Consider the following 21,639-nt stretch of genomic DNA (forward strand, 5'->3'; position numbering starts at 1 on the left):
CCTTCTCTAATATAAACCCTCCTAATATCCAAAAGCTCTTTAGCTTATACACTGCAAAATGCACTTAGGAAAATACTGCCATGGATAATTCTATGATCTCTTTCTCACCTTCAATATGAGAACAATAGTCACATAAAGTTAGTATGTAAGAACTAGCTGATTGTTACAAAATGCTCTGAGCCATGGAATATGCTTAGAATTCTGGACCAGAGAGAGCTGTATATTGTAGATGTCTTTATTTCCGTCTGCTTTGACTTACAAATGGTGAACAAATTTTTCTCCCAACACATGTTATTGAACTAAGCCTAGGGAATGATTTTCCCCCCACACTTCAGGGTTTCTTGGTCTTTCCTGATGTCCTCCTTTGCTTATACTTCAAACTCTTTTTATTGCTTTGTTCTGATTTGTTGCAAAACTGAGCCCTCAAACTGTGAAAAAAGGTTTTCTACAAGAACCATCATGCCACCTGCTTATGTGCTTTCTGTAGTGATCAAGGTGATGGAAATAGATGCTCTTCCTCTTTTAGAAAAAATCATTTTTTAATGATTGACAGCATGCAATTAAACCAGCCATAAAATAAACAGCATCGCCATGTTTAGTGTGAAGACACTTGTGTTTAATTGATCATATTTGAGACAACAGCTGATGACAGGATTTGTGTTGATCCTTAATGAAAAGTTGTAGCTTTTAAGGAAAGTACAGCAGGAAACCTGCTGCAAATCTCCTGCCTCTATAATTAAAAGTATAAATGTTTCAAGTAGAATACATCCTATTAGTAAGATTTTAGGAAACAAAAAGTTAATTTATTCACATTCGATATGGTCTGTAAATGCCACCATTATATGCCTTCCACTGGCCTTTGATTAGCTATGGATTAATAAAACTTTTATACCTCCTTTGTCAGCCTCATTTTGAACTCTGTTTTTGCATACTGTTACTATTAAATAAATGAATTAGTGTCCAGAAATGTGTCATGCATATTACCTAGCAGCAGGAAGCATAATACAGTGGTCAGCTCCCCAGGAGCGTTATAAATCCTAATGTGCTCAGTAACCTGCTCACGTGGACCTATTAAAAGCATGATGATTTAGTGGCGCAGTATTTGTGCTTAACAATGGAATTTTAGTTAATTCAAAACAATGTAAATCATCTCCAATTACGGTATTTGAATATTCACAGTTGCTTCACAAGTCTAGGTGCTGTTGCTAAAGCCAAAGAAAAAAGAAAAAGAAGGAAATCCCTATGCACTGTACTATAGAACTTGTCTGGGGTAACGTCAATGCGGGTTTTGGTAGCTTGTGTTCGAAGTAACCAACCCTGGAACTATGTGTATCTGGTGCCATATGTTAACTCTTCGCCAATGCAATTTAGGGTCTCTTCACCACCTCCCCCCAAAAAAGGAAAGTGGGGAAGTGGGAGCAGGAACCCGCATACTGTTGTACCTGGAGAGTTCTTGTGAGTACAATGATGAGGCCAGAGCAGCTGCTGCCCAGGGTGGGAGGTGATGGTACTGCCTCTAGGAAGAGGCAGAGGAGGGCTTTTTTGTTGCTGCTGTTATCAAAGTCACTTCAGATCACGGTAGTAGCTTCCTGGTGCCACAGCTCTTCCCTGTAGGTAGCGCATAGACCAGAGAGGCTCCTTCAGTTTGAAACAGGCTCTTTCATGCTCAAGGTCTCAGAGGACCTTTCCAGGAAATAATGATGATTAGCTGTCCGGCTGGCAGCGGCTGCTTTACCACGGCAGCACCTCTGCGTCAGAGCAGGGAGCAGCCCCCGGGCCTGCCAATCCCCAGACTTCCCTGTGAGGTGAAATAGGAGTGGAGTTAATGAGGAACAGAGCAAACTTTATGGAGAGAGTTTATTCTGTGTATTGTGGATCTATTTCTGGAAAAAGCCCCACTTTCTTGTCTTCCTAGCCAGGTATGAATGGAGGAGCATTTATATTTGGTGACAATCTGGAGAGAAAGCGATAGGGCACATTTTTCCACAGCTTGCCAAGGGCAAAACCCATTTTGTCTGAAATTGTAATTATTTGCAGTATCACCATCAGTTTTAGTCAGTGGTAAATAGGGTTAGTGGCTTTGCAGTTAGCAAGCTGGATTCAAAACTTGATGCTGGCTTTTATAATCTGTGTGCCTTTGGTGAGTTAGTTCTCCATCCAAACCTCAGTTTATACATCCCTGAGGAAAGTGTAGTTTTATGTATAGTTATAAATTCCTCCATGATGTTCAAGTGTAGGTTAAGTGAGATGATATGTCTAAAACACAAGGTAGTCACTCCTGTTTTTACTGCTGAATCAGAGGATATGATTATATTGTATGAGTGTGGTCTTGCTTAGATTATATATATATAGGCTGAACAAGTTGTTTCTTACTCTGATTTCTTGTAATAGTCACCATTCTCAATTGACTTTATTCTCTCTTTCCCTCCAACCATTCATCCGTCCTTCCAGTCATTCATCTGGCCACTCTTTATCCAGCCAATTAGTAATGCATGTGCCTGCATATAACAAATTATTTAAAAGACCACCAAACAGAAGTCCTTAACCTCTCTCCCTGCAGACTCTCAGAGCCTGTTTCCTGCAGTGACTGTGCTTACTAAGCTCTTCTGTGTCCTTCCAGGGATATTGCATGCACACACAAGCACATGCAACAGCTCCACAGCAGCAGGATATGATCCACACTGTTCAGCATCTAAAAAGTTAGAAGTATATCTTATGATACCCTTAGTACATGTCATCCGCTCATTTTTCTCTCTTGTATAAGAATATCATTTCAAGCATACAACAAAATGATTGCTATTTGTATGCATTGCCTAATGATCATGACAATAAGCTGGTCATCATTGGTTACATACAGTGTAGCTTTTAATACATTAGTTAGGCTGTAGCTCCATGACATTTATTTTTTAGTTGGTAATTAATCCCCTTTACTCATTTTGCCCATTCCCTAAATGCTCTTCCCTTTAGTAATCACCAATCTCGTCTCTGTTTCTATGAATTTTATTTTGTTTTGTTTGTCCAGTATTTTTTTGTGTGTTCCACATGTGTGAAATCATATGGCACTTGTCTTCCTTCCTCTGACTTATTTCACTTAGCGTATTATGCTCGAGATTCATCCATATCGTGGAAAATGGAAATGTGTGAGTATATATCTCACATCTTCTTTATTCATTTATCCATTGATGGACACATAGGTTATTTCTGCATCTTGACGATTGTAAATAGTGCTGCCATGAACAGGGGGACACATACCATATGTCTTTTCAAATTAGTGATTTTGTTTCTTTGGTTACATACCCAGAAGTGGGTTTGCTGAATCCTATGGTAGTTCTACTTTTAATTTTTAAGGAACTTCCAGGCTGATAATCATAATGGCTGTTCTGCATAGTATTTTCTACATATATCTTAATTTATTTAACCAACCCTTGCAATCCTTTGCAGTTACATACAGTCAACACAGTGCAATATTCTTCTATTCATTTATTTTCATACTTGGGTGACTATGGCTGCAGGTTGTTCTTAGAACTCAATCTCTAGAAACAGATTTTATGGTACAGATGTTTTTGCCCTAAAAAAAATTGTACTAATCTATCCTCCCTTCCAATGACATGAGACTATCAGGATCCCCACACCTGTGTGTTTTGTGTTGAATCTTAGAGACTCATTAGCGTTTTTGAAGCCTCATATAATATCCCAAGTTTGCTTTTTTCCAAATTACTGACTCTTATCAGAAGCTATAAATCTACACAATAAAGTCTAACCGCTAAATTTTAAATAAATAGTATAAACAGAACCAAACACTTTTAGAAACAAAGGGGCTTGTGAGATGGCTTAGTACACAGAAGAAATCCAAGGATTTCAGTGCTCCCAGTGGCTTCTTGAAAGCCACATGGGCATTTAATGGCAGGTGGAGTGGGGCATGGTATTCCTGATCGGGGTCCAGTCCACTTTTCACGCTGTTCCTATTGTGCAACTTTCCTTCTGCACATGGCTTAGGCTGCCCCCTCCCTTATACAACACTGACTCAAGGCACATTCAAAAGGCAGTTGTGATGAAATGAGGTGAATGTGGACTCCAGAGTTAACTGACCTGGGTTCAAATACCAGTTTTGTGTTTTACTGATTATGCCTGTGAGCAAGTTACCTAGTCCCAGGACTTCCAAATCCTTAGCTACAAAACAACAATATCTACTCCACAATACCTATTTTTGCTTTGCAAAGGTATAAATGTTCATGTTTTGTTTTCTGATTGGTCATTTACACAAGGACTTAACAGCATTTTTACATTCTATTGGCATGATTTCTCAGCCATTGCTTACACTCTGTTTTTAAAAATTTGAAGTAATGTCTTGGTTTTATCAAGTGGAGATTAAAAAGCAAAGGCATTCGTGACAAGCCTACCCTCTTTTATTGATGAGTGGAGGGATGTGAAATAAATTATAATATTTTCAGAAAGCGACCTAGATCTAGGATTATTCTCATTTTGATCGAGAATGGCCAATAGCCAGTGCCCCTTGTCTGCATCTCAGAGAAAAAAAATCTAGTGAATTCCTAATCGTCCCCTTGAAGGGTGGAGTGAAAGGGAAGAATGAATCTCAAGTGCTTTAAATTGTGAGTATGGGGCTAGAGATTTCAATTACTGGGAAAGTCACCACAATTCCACCAAGTGTTTCATAAGAGCTCACATATAGGAAGGTTATGTGGCTGTGGCCCTACACAGAGAGGAATGGACAGGTTAGGAGGAAGAGTGAGGATTCCGGTGTGATTGCTATCACTCATTAGCCATCTGACCACTTGATAAATCACTGACTTACCATTTCAGTAAATACATTGACAAGATAATGATGAGACTCCACTATTTTCTTTTTTAATAATTAAAAAGAGATTATTTATTTATGCATACAAGTACTGGTGTGCAGGTCAGAGGTGGGGGTGTGATGGGGGCATAAGAGGATTCACCAGAGACAGAGTGGGGAGCAGAACAGGCAGATCTACTGAAATACCCTGCTGAGGGGAGCAGCAGGAGAGACAGGAAAGGTCTCTGCAGTCATGTGGGTCACCTCTCAGGCCAGGAATCAAACTCATATTGCAGTTGCTGGCAATAGCTTTAGCTTGATAGCATTGTGTCTTTAACCCCTGTGCCACCAAGGAGGCTCAGCTCCACTATTTTTTTTTTTAAGATTTATTTATTTATGCATACAGAGCTGGGGTATAGGCCATAGTTTCCGGGGTGGTGAGAGGATTCACCAGAGACAGAGTGGGGAGCATAACAGGCTGACTGACGAAGTACACTGCTGAGGGGAGCCATCAGGCAGGTCAGGTGAGGTCTGCTGTGCCTTGTGGATCATCTCCTGGACAGGCAGCTGAAGTGGCTTTAGGTTCTCAATGCTGTGCTTTAACCCGCTGTGCCACCAGGAAGGGCCCCCCACTATTTTCTTAACTCATTCACATGCAAGGTACTTCTATTCCAACACTGAGATACCAGTGACTCACAGTCACGTGCAGTGAGCAAGGTATAGGCCATCTTTGCTCTGAGCTAGGTACTATTATATTTATTATCCCTGGAATCAATCCTCCTTAATTGATAAAGAACTTGGAACCAACGTGGGTGATGAGCTTTGCCTGACTCACATAGCAGTCAGTGTCAGAGCTGTGCTCAGGCCCCAGTCTCTGACTAAGACTCTGCCTGAATTCACCTGCCTGCCTCTGGGACTGGTGTGTGCACCTGCCTGCCTCTGGGACTGGGTGGGAAGTACTAATTGTGTCAAACATTTTAGAGAGGATTTAATGTGAGAATGTCTGAGAAAGTGCTCAGAAGTGAGTTTATGGATTGGATGGTTGCAGACAGGGCATGCCAGTGGACAGGAGCTCACTCTCTAAAAGGGAATGATGTTGTAGGAGCCATTGGATTGAAGGGAGGGCAACTTGCCACTCAGTTGCTTTGTTTGAACAATGCCTAAGAGCAATTTTATGTTGTGGTTTTTTTCATATATAAACAATGTATTTTTGATATGATGTAAATATAACCATAAATGAATACTATAAAGACTGTAAATACTGTTTTGTGTTTCAGGTAGCAAATGACTATGGGCAGAAATTAACATACACATTCATGTGTGTATGTACATGTATTTATATAAACACATACGTGTTGGTGTTTTCTTTCATAAGCCTTTTTATAATGTTTGAGGTAGAAAGTCCAGAGGTATGTGCTCATGTTTAAAAATGAACTAGTAGAGGCAATAATTTATCATTAAAGAAGTATTTTCCATTATAAAAATGAAAAAAAAAATCAAAGTCCTCTTTATTCATGGAAACAACTCATTCAACCAGTGTGTTACTAAAGTTAATAGTTCCCAATGTTAGTGTTTCTAATAATTCAGTGTTTTATTTCTTAATCAGAAATTAAACTAAAATGATACACAGTACCTCAAGGCAATAGTCTACAATTAATACATGGGTTTAAAAAGAATCAAAACTTGGACATTTGAAAAAGGAACATAAAAAAATGTTCATTTTCTGACCATCTCTTAATAGCTGCTGGTGTATTTTTTTCTGTCCTTGGGTGATGAGCATCTCAGCATTAGAAACTTGGTGTGGATCCAAGTTTCTCTCTCACTCACTCACTCACTCACTCACTCACTCACTCACTCACTCACTCACTCTCCTTTGGTGCTGTCTTCCTTACTGTTTCACTCACTTGATTACTCCAGCCTCTTTACCCTTTCACTGAACTTGGCAAGTCCTTCCCACCTCAGGTTCTGACCGTATATTGTTTCTTATACTTTTTTTAAAAAAATATTTATTTATTTGTGCATACAGAACTGGGGTACAGGCCAGAGGCTCAGGGGCGGTGAGAGGCTTCACCAGAGACAGAGTGGGGAGCAGAAGAGGCAGATCGACGAAGTACACTGCTGAGGGGAGCAGCGGGTGGGTCAGGAGAGGTCTGCCGTGCCATGTGGTCAGCTCCGGGGCAGGCGGGAATCGAACTCTTGCGGAAGTGGCTTCGGCATCTTAGTGCTGTGCTTTAACCTGCTGCGCCACCAGGGAGGGCCTGTTTCTTATACTTTTAATCCCCTCCCCCAAGGCCTAGCTCACTTGTGTTCTTTTTTTTTTTTTTAAAGATTTATTTATGCATACAGAACTGGGGTACAGGCCAGAGGTGCAGGGGCGGTGAGGGGATTCACCAGAGACAGCGGGGAGCAGAACAGGTCAACTGATGAAGTACACTGCTGAGGGGAGCAGCAGGTGGGTCAGGAGAGGTCTGCCGCACCATGTAGTCACCTCCAGGGCCAGGGATCGAACTCATGCTGAAATGGCTTTATCTTCTTAGTACTGTGCTTTAACCCACTGCGCCACCAGGGAGGGCCACCACCTATGTTCTTGTTATAGGAGCCACCATAAGTTGTCTTCCTCAGAGACCTTTCCTAACCCCCCATTCAGAAATCTCTCCATAGTCTCAAATTTCCTTTGCAGTCACCATAGCAATATATTATATACTTGTTTTCATGATTATTTAATGTCTGCCTCCCTGCTAGATTATAATTTCCCTGAGGACAGGGTTTGTGTGTTTTGCTCATTGCTGCAACCCCCAGAAACATAAGTGGGACTCAAATGTTTGTTGACAGAATGAATGGGTGTGTGGATATATATTTTCTTTCTTTGCTGCTTTCCCTAAACATAGGAAGCAGAGGGAAGAAGTTTCCAGCAATTCTTTTCCTGCATTTTCTTCCAGTGAGCCCCATTTATCTTCAAGAAGGAACCCTATCTTATTCTGATAGATAGATTTCTTGTGAATACTCCCACTTTGCCATCCACTTGTCTTTAGCTTTTGTTCAAGGTCCATTCCAATCCTGCTTTACTTCTACCTAAGAAACTTACTGTTCTCTTTTGTGAATGCCTGTGATACTTCTGAGCTGCCTGTCTCAAATGGTATACAACATTCAGAAAGTTTAGGCCTGAGATTCAGTGTCAGGCCTGTGGAGTGGTGTAAAAGCTAACCCAAAGCCATTGGAGAGAAATCTAGTCCCTAAGCAATATCTCTTTTATAGAATTCTTTTTATTGTTTAATCCACTCAAAAATATGTATTTAACATGTACTATGTGCTAGGAACTATATTCTATGGTGAGATAACAATAAGCCAAACTGATGAAGTTCTAGCCTTCAAAAAACCATGGTCCAGTGCTTTTTGAACAATGGAATAAATACATGATCACACATTCTCATGCAGATGCCTCCCAACATTCACTGAAAGTGATAACCATGCTAGGAAAACATTTCACATGACCTTCCTGAGGCCATGAAATATCCTAATGTCTTTCTTCCAAGAATACCTCCCTTCCTATAACTTTCCAGGTATAAAAAACTCCAGATGTTCTCATGACTGTTGTCTGTCCAGTGGTCCTTGTTCACCATGCCATTCCTTTCACTTGTCTGGTTTCAGCATAACTGGGGAACAGTTCTGTACACCTTTATATGTTCCCCAGTGTCTCTGCTCAGTGTTCTCTAATGTTCAGAATGCTGCTCAGCCACACACAGATTCAGTCAAAAGCATATGAGTGTGTATTTTGGGGTGGGAGGTTATTGTTCTGGAAGGCACTTGTAGGCCAGTGTGGGTCACATGTCAGTAGATGCTTGCCTTTGCTTTCTACTTCATTGTGGTACATTTCTCAGCTTGCTCTGCACAGAGTTTCTGCAGTTATTTTATGTCCTATTTTCTTAGCAGTAACTAGCATCTTATTACTCTCTATGTTGGCTTATCTCTCCTTCAGACCACCTATGCCAAATCCTATGCCAGGGGCTGCTTTCAGTGGAACCCAATCTAAGACATGCCCCAAAACACTGAACCAACATCACATAGAGGAAACTTAATGCTTTTTTAGGCTGGTGGCACCTATAATGAATGGTCCTTACCTATTTTTTTCTTACTGGCCCTTTTAAAAAAAATCCCCTCAGCAGTATATTTCAGTACATATGTCTGTTCCACTCCCCACTCTGTCTCTGGTAAATCCTCTCACCCCGCCCCCCGCCCCGCACCTCTGTCCTATACCCCAGTTTTGTATGTATAAATAAATAAATCTTTTTAAAAATCCTTACTTTCACAGGTGTGTGAGTCAGATTTTAAGGAATCTCTGGGTCCAATTCTATGGATTCAACTTCTTTCCCCACCTTCCTTTCTCCCTACGCTTATAATTAGCCATTTTTCTTCCTTGTTTTGAAGTCTGCTTATTTGAAATTCATCAGTGAGTTAGTCCAGTGGGAGTTACTCTCAATTACAAATTGAAGACTAATTGTGCAGTGATCACTGTTGCTCTAAGATGCCTCCACTATAATCGCTTCCTAAATTAACTCTCGCCTCTTATTTAACATTAAGTTAAGACTTTAAGATGAGCTGTGATTTGTAGTAGGAAACACAGCAGTTGGTGAACTGTGGAGTCACAATTACATTAATAAAATTCCCTTTTCCCTTGAATTCTGGAATATTTTTAAAATCTAAAAGTAAGAGTTGCTCAATGGAAACAGCATAGATTTTCTTGCTTTTACTCTAAATAGTTTAGCATATAAAATTAAATTTTCTTCCTGCTTATTACCAGTCATTCTGAAAATATATAAAGCCATCCTCGCCCCACACCCCATTTTTTTAATCTTGTTTTTATATATTTTCTTACTATTTTCATTTATTTCTCAAGATTTCATAGTTTTGATGGAAGGTGTTTAGGAGGGAAGAGGCTTAACTACCAGCCAGAGTGAGTTGCATGATCTCTATTTTAAGCTTCTATTTGACAGTTGTCCCTCTGACAATCAAGTGACAAGCAGCAAGCTGGCAAGAATTAATTGTAAGTTAACTTGGGCAAGTGAGGTATATAAAGGTAGTGGCCACAAGAGGAGGTGAGATGTGGGGGCCAGATGGAAAGAAGAGCTGTTGGGCAGGTGACATCCCAAAGGGTCAACCAAGGCAAAAGTTATCTTCAGTATATTTCCATCAAAGAGTTGAGGAGGCACTTCCCACTAGTTTCACACCAACTTGAGCTGAAATTCAGACTTTGCTTTAAGAATACCCCTTTTCACTTTCTATCGAAATATAGCTATATGACTTTAAATATAAATTAAAAGTAAATTAAAGTTTCTTAAAACGTTTTTCTGGCCTTAACCAAATGATGATTATATGAAAAGCCTCTAATGGGCTTCCCCCTGAAAGGATATAAGCCTAAGCTCATCTGTTTTGCTCTTGTTGCCACTGTGCTCACTTGTAGGTACACATTTGTTCTTCAACCCTCTGGTTGGCACAGGCAACAGCTTCTGACAGACTGTTATTAGAGGCCCAGGGAAAAGCCAAAGGAAATGAACAAAAAAAAAATGCAAGAAAAATAAAACCATCGAACTTCCTAGGTACAGATTACAAGTCTGACAAAAACTACTTCTCAGAAGCCAAGCAGTCTCTACACAGACTCTTTCCGCTAGCCTCTGATCGGCTCCCAGCCCACCCCTTCCTTATGGGCACCAGCTTAAGTCCTGCTGCTGAAGAGTGACCCCCTGGATATTCTGGCCTCTTCTTTGCTGAACTCCAGTGACCTCACTTCAGCATGCAACTCACTTGGCCTCATAACTTCCTCTGAGGGACTCTTCGCATTCGCAGGCAATTGGATTTCTGTAAAGAATGGCAGAGTGGTCTTATTTTTCCCACTCAGATAATTATCTTTGCGCTGTTGATTCAGGTTAGATACTCCCCATCTCTCCACAACATACAGAATATGAATTGAGAGTTAGAAATGGACAGGTGATTTCCTTTAGCCACCAACACACCAAATCTATCCCTGAATAGAATTATTAATAGGGAGTTGCCAAATAATAAACAAGAATCTTCCCCATCTGTGGCAAATAGCAACATTTAATATAACATTTTATAAATATTTTTGGAAATATATCTAATGAATGCATTATAATTCATTGGCTCTATGATAGTTCACTTAATCTAAATGAGACAAAATAAAAAGGATCCACTTTCCTGTTATTGCTATTTTTTTTAAGATTTATTTATTTTTTCATGCAGAACTGGGGTACAGGCCAGAGGGTACATGCGGAGGGTGAGAGGATTCACCAGAGACAGAGTGGGGAGCAGAACAGGCAGATTGATGAAGTACACTGCTGAGAGGAACAGCAGGCGGGTCAGGGGAGGTCTGCAGCACCATGCGGATCTCCTCCAGGGCAGGCGGGGATTGAACTCACGCGGTAGTAGCTTAAGCTTCTTAGTGCTGTGCCTTAACCTGCTGTGCCACCAGGGAGGGCCTATTGCTATTATCTTTTATCAAAGTCGAATTGACATAGTTATTTTAGTTTCAGGAGTACAACATAATAATTAGATATTATACACTTCGAAGACCATCATCATCACAATAGTTCTACTTACCGTCTTAACAAGTTTCAAATTTACAAAACCATATTTTTGATTATGGTTGCTATATTCTATATTATATATCCTTGACTTATTTGGTTACTGGAAGTTTGTAACCCCTTCACTCATTTTGCCTATCCGTCAATGCTCTACCCCTTTGGTAATCACAAATTTGTTTCTGTTTCTTAGTTTAGTTGTTTGTTTTTTTTTTTTACAGTTCATGGCACTTGTCTCTCTCTGACATTTCAATGAATATTAATACACTCATTGTGTGTCCATGATGCAAATGTCCAGATCACATCCTTTTTCGTGGCCAAATAGTATTTCATATGTACATATGCTATATATTCTTTATCCTTCCTTTCATTAACAGACACTTAAACTGTTCTATATTTTCGCTATCGTAAACAACATAGTAATGAACATAAAGGTGAATATATCTTTTCCAATAGTGTTTTCATTTTCTTCAGGTAAATACCCGTAAGTGAAATAAATGGACCTCACAGTATTTCTATTTTTAATTTTTTAAAAAGATTTTATTTATTCATACAGAATTGGGGTATAGGACAGAGATGTGGAGGGTGAGAGGATTCACCAGAGACAGAGCAGGGAGCAGAACAGGCAGATCTACGAAGTACACTGCTGAGGGGAGCAGCGGGCGGGTCAGGAGAGGTCTGCCCCGACCATGTGGTCACCTCCGGGGGAAGGCGGGAATCGAACTCATGCGGAAGTGGCTTTAGCTTCTTAGTGCTATGCTTTAACCCTCTGCGCCACCAGGGAGGGCCCTCTATTTTTAATTTTTTGAGGAACCTCCAGACTGTTTTCCAAAGCACCTGTACCAATTTACATTCCCACCAGCAGTGCACAGGAGTTCCTTTTGTCCACATCCTCACTAGCACTTAGTTCTTGTCCTTTTTCTGACAGCCATTCTGACATGTGTGAGGTGATAACACATGTAGATTTGATTTATATTTCTCTGTTGAATTGTGATGTTGAATATCTTTTCATGTTCCTTTTAAAATAGTTATATCTTCCTTGGAAATACATCTATTAAATCCCTCCACCCATTTTTTTTAATGGATTGTTGTATCTTTTTATTGAGTTTTATGAATTCTTTGTGTTATTTTGGATAGCAGCTCTATCTAACTTTATGAATATCTTTTCCCATTCAATTTGTTGTCTTTTTGTTTTGTCTGTGGTTTTCTTTCCCATTATAAAACCTGTTAGTTTAATGTACCCCCACTTGGTTATTTTTGCTTTTATTCTGTTATTACTAATATTGTAACTTAAACCTTTGTGCATAAAAACTTGTAAGTTATTTAGGCTAGTTTCTTCACAGTAGGTTTCCAGAAGGGGCATAACTGGTCAAAGGGCATACCTTCTTAAGACTTTTTTTGTTCATTGCCTACATTCCCTGGCCTTTTTACAGGGACATTAGGAAAACTGTTTTGTGACAGTCACAGAGGTTCTTACTGATTCAAGGAAAGAATTTGCCTCCCTGCTGATTTGAAGTAAAATAGAATTAAATTTTTTTATTCACTGAAAAAACAGCTTACTAGTGAGTGACCTCATGCAAAGCATAGCCTGCTTTGTTCATTCCTGAGACAAATTAACATCCCACCAATCTACCAAGGATGTGCTTATATGACTTTGCTATTCCCTTAAAGCTATCTTCCATATGTTAAAAACAGTAATTTTTAAGATTTTATGTTAGTGTACATTAATGACACTTTTTGTTAACTCTCCAATGTTATTGGACAACAGGACTTTTATAATGAACATACATATATACATATATATATTACACAGCATGAACTAATCCAGGAGAGTGTGTATATCTATATGTATATGTTTGTATATGTATGTATGTATATACACACATGTATATAACATACGTGGCTTGTTAGGTGACTTATATACACACACACACATACATACACATATGTACTGACCCGAATGAACTTAGTGAAAATGCTTCTCATGTGTTTTCGATGAAACAGATTTAATTTTCCCCCTTTTAACACACATACAATTTTTAGCTGCATTTTCTTTAGACAGGGTGATGTCATCTGCGATTGCTGCAGAAATAAAGATACTTCTCCCCCTTTGTAGTGTTATACATTGGAATTTGCCAACAAATTACTATACCTGCTGCTAGGTACTAGTTCCCTCTCCTTCTGCTTCCCAGACAAACATTTCTTGCCCATCCGAAGCCATTTGAATTCCCAGTTCAAAGAATCTTTGTTAGCCAGCCAATTTGTTCCCAAGAGCATCGGAAACAGCTATAAAAGAGACACATATTTCACGAGCAGTGGCATCATGCCAGTCTGATACCGTAAACATTACATTCCAGAACGCCAGCCCGGCACAGCAGGCCGCAGAGGTAAAAAGGATCATGGTTTAATGCATATTCACAAGGTGTCCTAATCTCCTGTGAGGTGTACTGAGTGGCCAGTGGGTAGTTTGTATCCCTGTTAAGTGCAGACTGGTGGCAACTCCATGGGAAGCAAACATACTAAAATATTGTAATCAGATTCCTAGGGCACATTTTTTTCCCTTGCTCAGCAATTAGAGATTTCCCCCTGGAAATGTTATTCACATGAAAGTCTTCACATATAAAATATCATCCTAGAAGTAAAGGATACATACAGATCTAGAGTCTGTCCAAAAATATTTTTTGTGCGTATATCTATACAAGTTACATATCGGCCCCCAACATACGTGTAGAGGGGAAAGACAGAGAACATACAGTGTCCCAACATCTGTGCAAGAAGTGCTCCATTCCAGGTGACATTTCTGAAGGCTCTTTTAGCCTGGGTCCTGATCATGTGCATAAGTAGGCTTTTCACCAAGTGGACGACTAATTCATTCGTCTTGATTGATAATTAGAACTGACAATGAACAGATCAACACAAATCACCGGGGCAAAAACATCTGGGACTCGGTTTAATGAGAATACCCCAAAACCTCTTTAGTGGTAATTGCATTGCAAGCACAAAATAGCTTTCACAGTTGTTTTTGCAAATGATACAAATTAGCACCCAAGATCTGAAAAGTATACTGACTGTAAAAACATTGGGGAATTTAGCAGGGCTCTGGGTAGCTTGGCCAAATATATGTATTCATCTTGATACACGCTGGAATACAATTTGGGGACTTCTTGCAGCAGAAAAAGTTAAGACTCTGGAATCCTACTGCTGTTTGCACTTGGAACTCCCAGGTGGGCAAGTTCATCTATGAGGCAGTTTTCTCCTTTCCCCACAGAATCCTTTACCAATTTCACACAAATACCCTGAGAATTTTTAAATATCTAAGATACTTAAAATCTGCAGTTTAAATCTTTTCCTTGTTAGGAAATGTAGATACCACACAAACAATTTGAAGGTTTTATGAGTACTTTGTTATAGCTAAAAAATCCAGGAAAGCTCTAATAAAACCTGACACGTGCATATCTTTTCAGCTCTAAACACACCTAATGAAACAAAAAAGAAGGGATTTTCAAACCAGTTGGCTGTGGACTGGGTTTATTTCCTTTTTCAACTGCCTCTACCTGAGTCCAACCAGATGGCAGGTATAAATGCTTACTCTACTAATCCTGCAGAGACAAATTTCAGAAAAATATGTTAATCTGGAGCAGAAAGTCTTCATTAAGGGGGAAGAGAAAGTCATCATCACATGTGGAGTGGTGAAAGAACAATATCCTTCTCACTCCCGAGATGCTCCTTCCCGCCTTTCACTGAGCTCCATTTCCTTTCTCAAGTCTTTCCTGGCAACCACAGGAAGACTAAGAGTTCCAACCTGTAGCACATTTGCTTGCTCTTCTCCTTGGCACTAAGCCTATGCTGTCTCCATGTATTTGCTGCCGCCTCCGAAGCTGAAAAGGTGTTCAGCTCATGCGTGTTAATGGCACCCCACCTTTTTAAAATCTCTGTCCTCTTATTTTATTTTATTATTATTATTACTTTTCATTGAAGTGCCATTGGCTTACAGCCTTGTTAGTGTTTTGGAAGCCTAAGATTCTCCCTGCATGGTGTAGTCTCCACAGTGTACCTACAACTCATATACCATAGTCCTCCATTAAAGTCCATTGCGCTCTCTCTCCACACTCCTTTGGCCCCTCTCCCTCCCCCTTGGGTGCCTCAGATCTATGGGCAACTTTCAAGAGTTGTTTGTAATAGTTTGTCTTTGTTTCAAAACTTGCAGGCAAAACACAGATCTGAGGCATACAGCAGGGGAGAGGGAGGGAAAGGTGTTAAAGTGGGAGAGGGAAGAGCACAAGGGATTATGGTGATGTGGTGGTGGGAGAATTATGGTTACTAAACCTGAGGGGGCAAATCAAATTTGTACAACAATGAATAAAAATATAAGAAAATAGCAAAATTAATTAAAAAGAAATGTTAAATGGAAACCAATTCCCTTTATTGAAACAATAAAATAAATAAAGTGTGTCTTTGCTTGGTTTCTCAATATTTCATATGTAGTTGTCACCATCCAGTATTTCTTTCTCCTTCTGACTTACTTCATTTAACATAATCCCTTCCGGGCTTGAGTGGCTTGAGTTGATCTTTTTTGATGACTGAGCAGTTTTGCAGAGTCTTTCTAAAAGAAGTTTTCCCAGATAGAAATGCTCCAGGGTCCTCAAGACAATGTCCCAAGGTCCTCAGTCATGTTCTGTAAACCCACTTCAAAGAAAAGATGTTGCAGCTCAGAGATACTGAATGACCTCCCCCAAAATCATTTTTCCAGGAAGATGCAGTGAGAACTTTCAGGCAAGCTCCCATTGCTGCGGACAAGAAACAAACACATTAAATACTCTTTTTTCTTTAATTTCTCTAGCAATATAATGGAACAATTTGAGATGAATACATTTTGGGGTCTTCATCTTTCACCTCTAGGGAATTTGTGGAAAATTAAGCATTTATTGAAACACAGTTATCAAGCCCAGTGGTGATGGTTCCAGCTGCTTGTCAGGGAGAGTGGGTCATAAGTAAAGATACCCACACTGTATATCTTCACACCCTTGTAAAAGAGCTTGGGTTCCCAGGCCAATAGGAATGGAAACATTGAGTTTTGGTTTTCAAACAACTCCCTTCCCCACAACTATAGTACTTTCTTTTCAATTAAATAAAGCTAATTTAGAACAGTATTTAAATTAGAAGAATGTCATCTAAAGGGTTTGAATGAACAGTGAAGGCAGATGGATGGAGAAGGCAGCCCCAGTTCTGCTTGGGAGACTCTTAGGAAGGCACTCATTAAGACTGCATGCTTATATCTCTGTTCCTTTATTTCCCTTTCTCTTTAACTCCAGCTGAATCTCTATGTCTAGTGCTTTTGAATCTAGTATGTGAAATGACTTCCATAAGCAAGGAACAGTCATTTTGAAATTGATATGAAATGGTAAATGATGGATGATGAAATGTACTTTGAAGAGCATTGTTGGAAGTAATATCTCTACTAACCCTACTCTACTAACTGGCAGTTGCCGGTCCCTTAGCTAGAACAGGGGTAGGGAAACTGTCCCCACATCTGGCTGCTACTTTTTTTTTTGTAAAGCCCATGAGTTAAGAGTGGTTTTTAGCTTCTGAAGTGGCTGGGGAAAAAATCAAAAGAAGAAGAATATTTTGTGATGTGAAGTTTATATGAAATTCAAATTTTAGTAATCATAAAAAGTTTTCTTGGAATGCAATCATACCTACTGACTTTGATATTTACACTGACTGCTTTTGTGCTAAAACAGCAGAATTGAGTAGTAGTGACAGGGACCTTATGACCTTCAAAGCCTAAAATATTTACTATACTAACTCGCTACAGAAAAAGCTCACGATAGAGGGAAGCATTGCTAAGGCAACATGAAGGAGTGTGGACCTGATAAAACTACATATCACAGATAAATTCATCATTGTGTTTGGAACAAAGAGACCACATCCTTTTTCTTAACTGATAAACATATTTTCTAAATGTTAGTTGCAGTTAGTAGGGCATTATATTCACAGGCTGCTTCCATGTTCCCTATTCCCAGCCTCTGTTTCAGTATTCACTGTGTTGTTAAAATTTTAAGTAGTCGGCCCAGTTTGGGTATTTAGTCATATCGTTGTCTTTTGCATTCTTGATAATTTGATAAATTATTTGTGTACTTCTTTCTCCACATCATTCTTAATCTAGGTTAAATATTTCAATTAGAAATAAGATCCCAAAGCTAATGGGATCCCAAAGTATTCAAATGACAATAAATAAATCTTTGAAAAAATAAGGCAAAGGAGCAGAGGATTCCAAAGAGACAGCAATCATATGGCTCACCAGTGAGAAGCAATACGGAAAATTCAGTCTACAATCACCTTTCTACCTAACTCCTCCCTATTTACAACCTACCAGGAGAACATTTTAAATTGTAAATGGAAAGATGTCATACCCTATAGAGAATCTACTGAATTTATTACTTAGAATGAATTCACTTGGGGTCTTTTAAAGGGAATTTTTAATCTTGTCAAATTCGTTGTACTAAAAAACTAGTAAAGAGTAATGAAGGATTTTGAGATGTACAATTTGTGCAACATCTTTGGAACTCCACATTGATAATAATTAGTAATATAAGCAGATATGCTTGGTTTACAATTTCAATTACTGTATTAAAACTTTTTTTTTTTATTCCAGAAAAGGCTTAGTGGGCAAGGCTTGAAATATTAAAAGTAGCATGAAATTTAAATTGGGACAACTCTTAACCATAGGGCTGAGCCACCTCATTTGGAAAGAGAAATGACTATTCCATCTATAATCTTCACAAGCTATCACTGTATGGTGTTAAAATTAGTTGAAAATTAGTCTCTTAGCTTAGGAAATACGGTAATGACAATAGTGTATTTCCAAGACATTCACCAGAACATCCACCAGCCTCTGTCTTGAAAACTGCTGTCTTCCATAACAAAATCCTGTATGTGTGGGTTTTGTTATTAACTCTAGATTTGAATTAGAATTCCCTATCTTACAGCTCGGAGCTAAACTCTGTTTACAAAACAGTATTTACACTTGACTAATTTTGCAGATCAAACTAATTAAATCAATTAAACTGGTGATTAACCAAATGAAGGCTGATTGCAAAAATTAGTGGGTTTATTTTGGAGGACTGGAAGTAAGCTAATTACTGCAGTGATTACTTGAACCTGGAGTACTCTAAATGTGGTATAAATTGAAACCTCATAGTGAATTAGACTGGGAATTCATTACAGTTTAAAGCACTGTTAATACTATTCAGTCTGTTCCTCCTTGGGGAAAATTTCCTCTCTGTGTTTTGTATACTGATAAACAATCACTTGGGCTGTGTGCTTTTGGTGATGCAGCCCAGTAAAATGGGGGACATGGAAGTAAAATTATTTACTTTTAGAGTGATAGACACCAGTACCTGTCAAACTTTAACATGCACTTGATGAGAAGCTTCTAAAAGGAGGATTAGGATTCAGTTTGTCGGGGCGGAGGAGGTGATTGCGGTGGAAATGTGGGGATCTGGGCAGGAGGCATGTGTTCACGAGCATGTGTGAGCACAGGCATCTGAGCATGCCCGAGAGCTAGGAGTCTGACCACCTTGCTCCAAGGGATGTTAATACTGCAGTTTCTTGGGCCTTACTTGCAGGAAGAATTACACACGCTGGGGTGGATATAGAAACTGTCAGGATTAGATTTGCTGTTTGAGGATGGGAGAAAGGACCAAGGCATTGTGCTAATCCTTGATCATGACAGCTGACCCATCTTGTTAGAGGTGTCTGAGAATCTGTGATCAGTAATGGCCACACAGGTGGGTCCTCACCAAGTGGTCTTTCTCATAGTCTTTTCATGCAGGTGTGCTAGTAGCAGAGTTTTTATATCTATACATCATGCACTCTGCTAATTGGCTTTTAAAGCATATCATTTTAACAAAATGTGAATACAGCTGAGCGTGTGGTCTACATTTTGCTGATTTAAATATCACTGAGCTTTCCGTTCTCTGTTTTGCCTTCATTTCAGATTTATGAGATGGTGTTTACAATAATAAAAGAAAGACTTCAGATTCTGTTTTTAAAAATGCAGTGAAATCCAGAGAAATTTTAGTTTTGTGCAAAATTTTAAAGGGATACAAAAAGCTTCCTTTTGTAGCCAAACTGAAGGACAGGTATGTTTTTATGTTCAGTGTTACATCCACTTTAGATATTGGGGGGAAAAGTTAATTTTCCCAGTTAATCAATGAACCTGCCTTGACATTTGGTTTCTTGCATGTTGCAAGTTCAGAGCAAGAAACACCTTATCCCTACAGGAAACCCCACAACCTTTAGCAACGACTATTCATTGCCATTTGATAAGTAGTGCCCCCTGTGTGCCAGGGGCTAGAGAGTGCAAATTTGAATAAATTAAGACCACAGACTGTGTTTTAATAAGGACAGAGCTTTCAGAAAGAGAAGCACATCTGAAGAGTTTTCATCTGTTTGACCAAAAACACTTGAATGGCTATTCAAAACAGCTTTATGTTTGGAACAGATTGTTCAGGGCTCTGATAAGTTGCCTGAAAGTTAATGAGAAACACTTTTGGTTGCAATTCTTGTTGAAATGCTTCTTGGATTATTTTTCATCTTGCAGTCTTCTGAAAGGACATGAATTTTTCTGTGATGTTGGAGAGCCTTCAGCTGCTGGCTGCCCAGCTCCAATGAGTGAGCAGCATCTTGGCACCTAGGGGTAGTGGTGGAGAAAGTGCAAGAAGCCAGACTGAGTCTTTATTGATCCCAAAGAAGTGGCTTTAAAAACTAAACACTTGATATAAGCTGACCTGACTGGTGTCTTCTCAAACTTAAATGTAGTAAACAAAGTATAGATTGGAATTTTTTGTTGAGTAAGGTCTTATGATAGCAAGTATTGTAAACTTTGTCAAGTTGAACTGATTGAAGCCTTTCAGCATAAAATGGGAGCATTTTCTTGTCGTAGTAAACACCGGAATATTTTCACTAATTACGCATTGATAGTGTGAAGAATCCCAAATTTTGGAAGATGCCAAGACAAATGAGTGAACGATCAATTGAGAGTCTGTGCAGGTGGACATTTGTTTTAATGAACTCACCACCATCCATAACTGCTTGTTTAGATTTTGTCCACTGACCTGGAATGGATTTATTTCTTAGGGAAAGGTAGCAATAACTGGTATCTATGTGTGTCTGTAATGACTGTATACACCTGGGAGTCCCAGTGCCTATTAGTATGAGGAAATAGTTCCGTTCATTATTTTACACTGTGAGTGTCCTGGTCTGTCTGGCTGCTGTAACAAAATGGCAGGGACTGCTGGCTTGTAAACAACAAACATTTCTCACCGTTCAAGAGCCTAGAAGTCTGAGATCAAGTTGCCACAGATTTGGTATCCAGTGAGAACCAGCTTCCTCCCTGAAGGTCATCTTTTCCCTGGAAACTTTTCTCAGGAGAGAAGGGGGCAGAAGAGACTTTCTGCCCTCCTTCATAAGGGTGTTGATCCCATTCATGAAGGGTCGCCTCCCATGACCTAATCACATCTCAAAGAGCGCCTCCTAGTCACATCACCTTAAGAATTTGAATTTCAACATGAATGTGAAAGGAGGGCACAGATATTCAAACCATGGCAAAAAGTATATCTATCTAGAGGTCGATGGTTCAAGCAGGCTTGCCCAGTGCATTGTTCCCTGTAGGAGAAATTACAGCGGGCCCCTTGTCAGAAATATTAGGGAGAACTTCTCAGGTAAGAGTTTGAGGCACTCTTACCTTGCCAAAGAAGGTTTCCCCTTCAGCATTCCATGGATGACAGCGATTGCCTACAGGATTTTCTGTTTTTGACCCCCTCTTTGCATGCCTCTTTTTCTTAATGGGATGCAGGGTTGATTAGGCTATTACTCCTTCTCTGGTCCCTCATTAGGAAATGAATGCCAAATCACCTGAATGAATTCTGGATCTTCCCAAACCCTGCCTCCTCGTTTTCCCCCAGAGCTTTGTCTTCAAGTTCTCAGAGCGAGCTACCTAATTGTTATCTCTATGTGTGAACCCACAAGTGAAAAGTCAGAGGTTGGAAAACTTTTACTAATATCATTTCATTTCTTCCCTTACCTGTTCAGATTAGGAAGACAGCCTATAAGGTGTTAGAATCAGTGATTTTTTTTTTTCCATCTGTCTAACACAGGTGGTGGCAGAAGAGTCCAGTCCCAGAGACGTGATTCCTACATCACTCTTTAGCATGTGTTCCACCACAGGGGACCTACCAGCCTATCCCT

This window comes from Condylura cristata, unplaced genomic scaffold (genome assembly GCF_000260355.1).
Source record: "Condylura cristata isolate star-nosed mole 26May11 unplaced genomic scaffold, ConCri1.0 scaffold00023, whole genome shotgun sequence".
Lineage (NCBI taxonomy): Eukaryota > Metazoa > Chordata > Mammalia > Eulipotyphla > Talpidae > Condylura > Condylura cristata.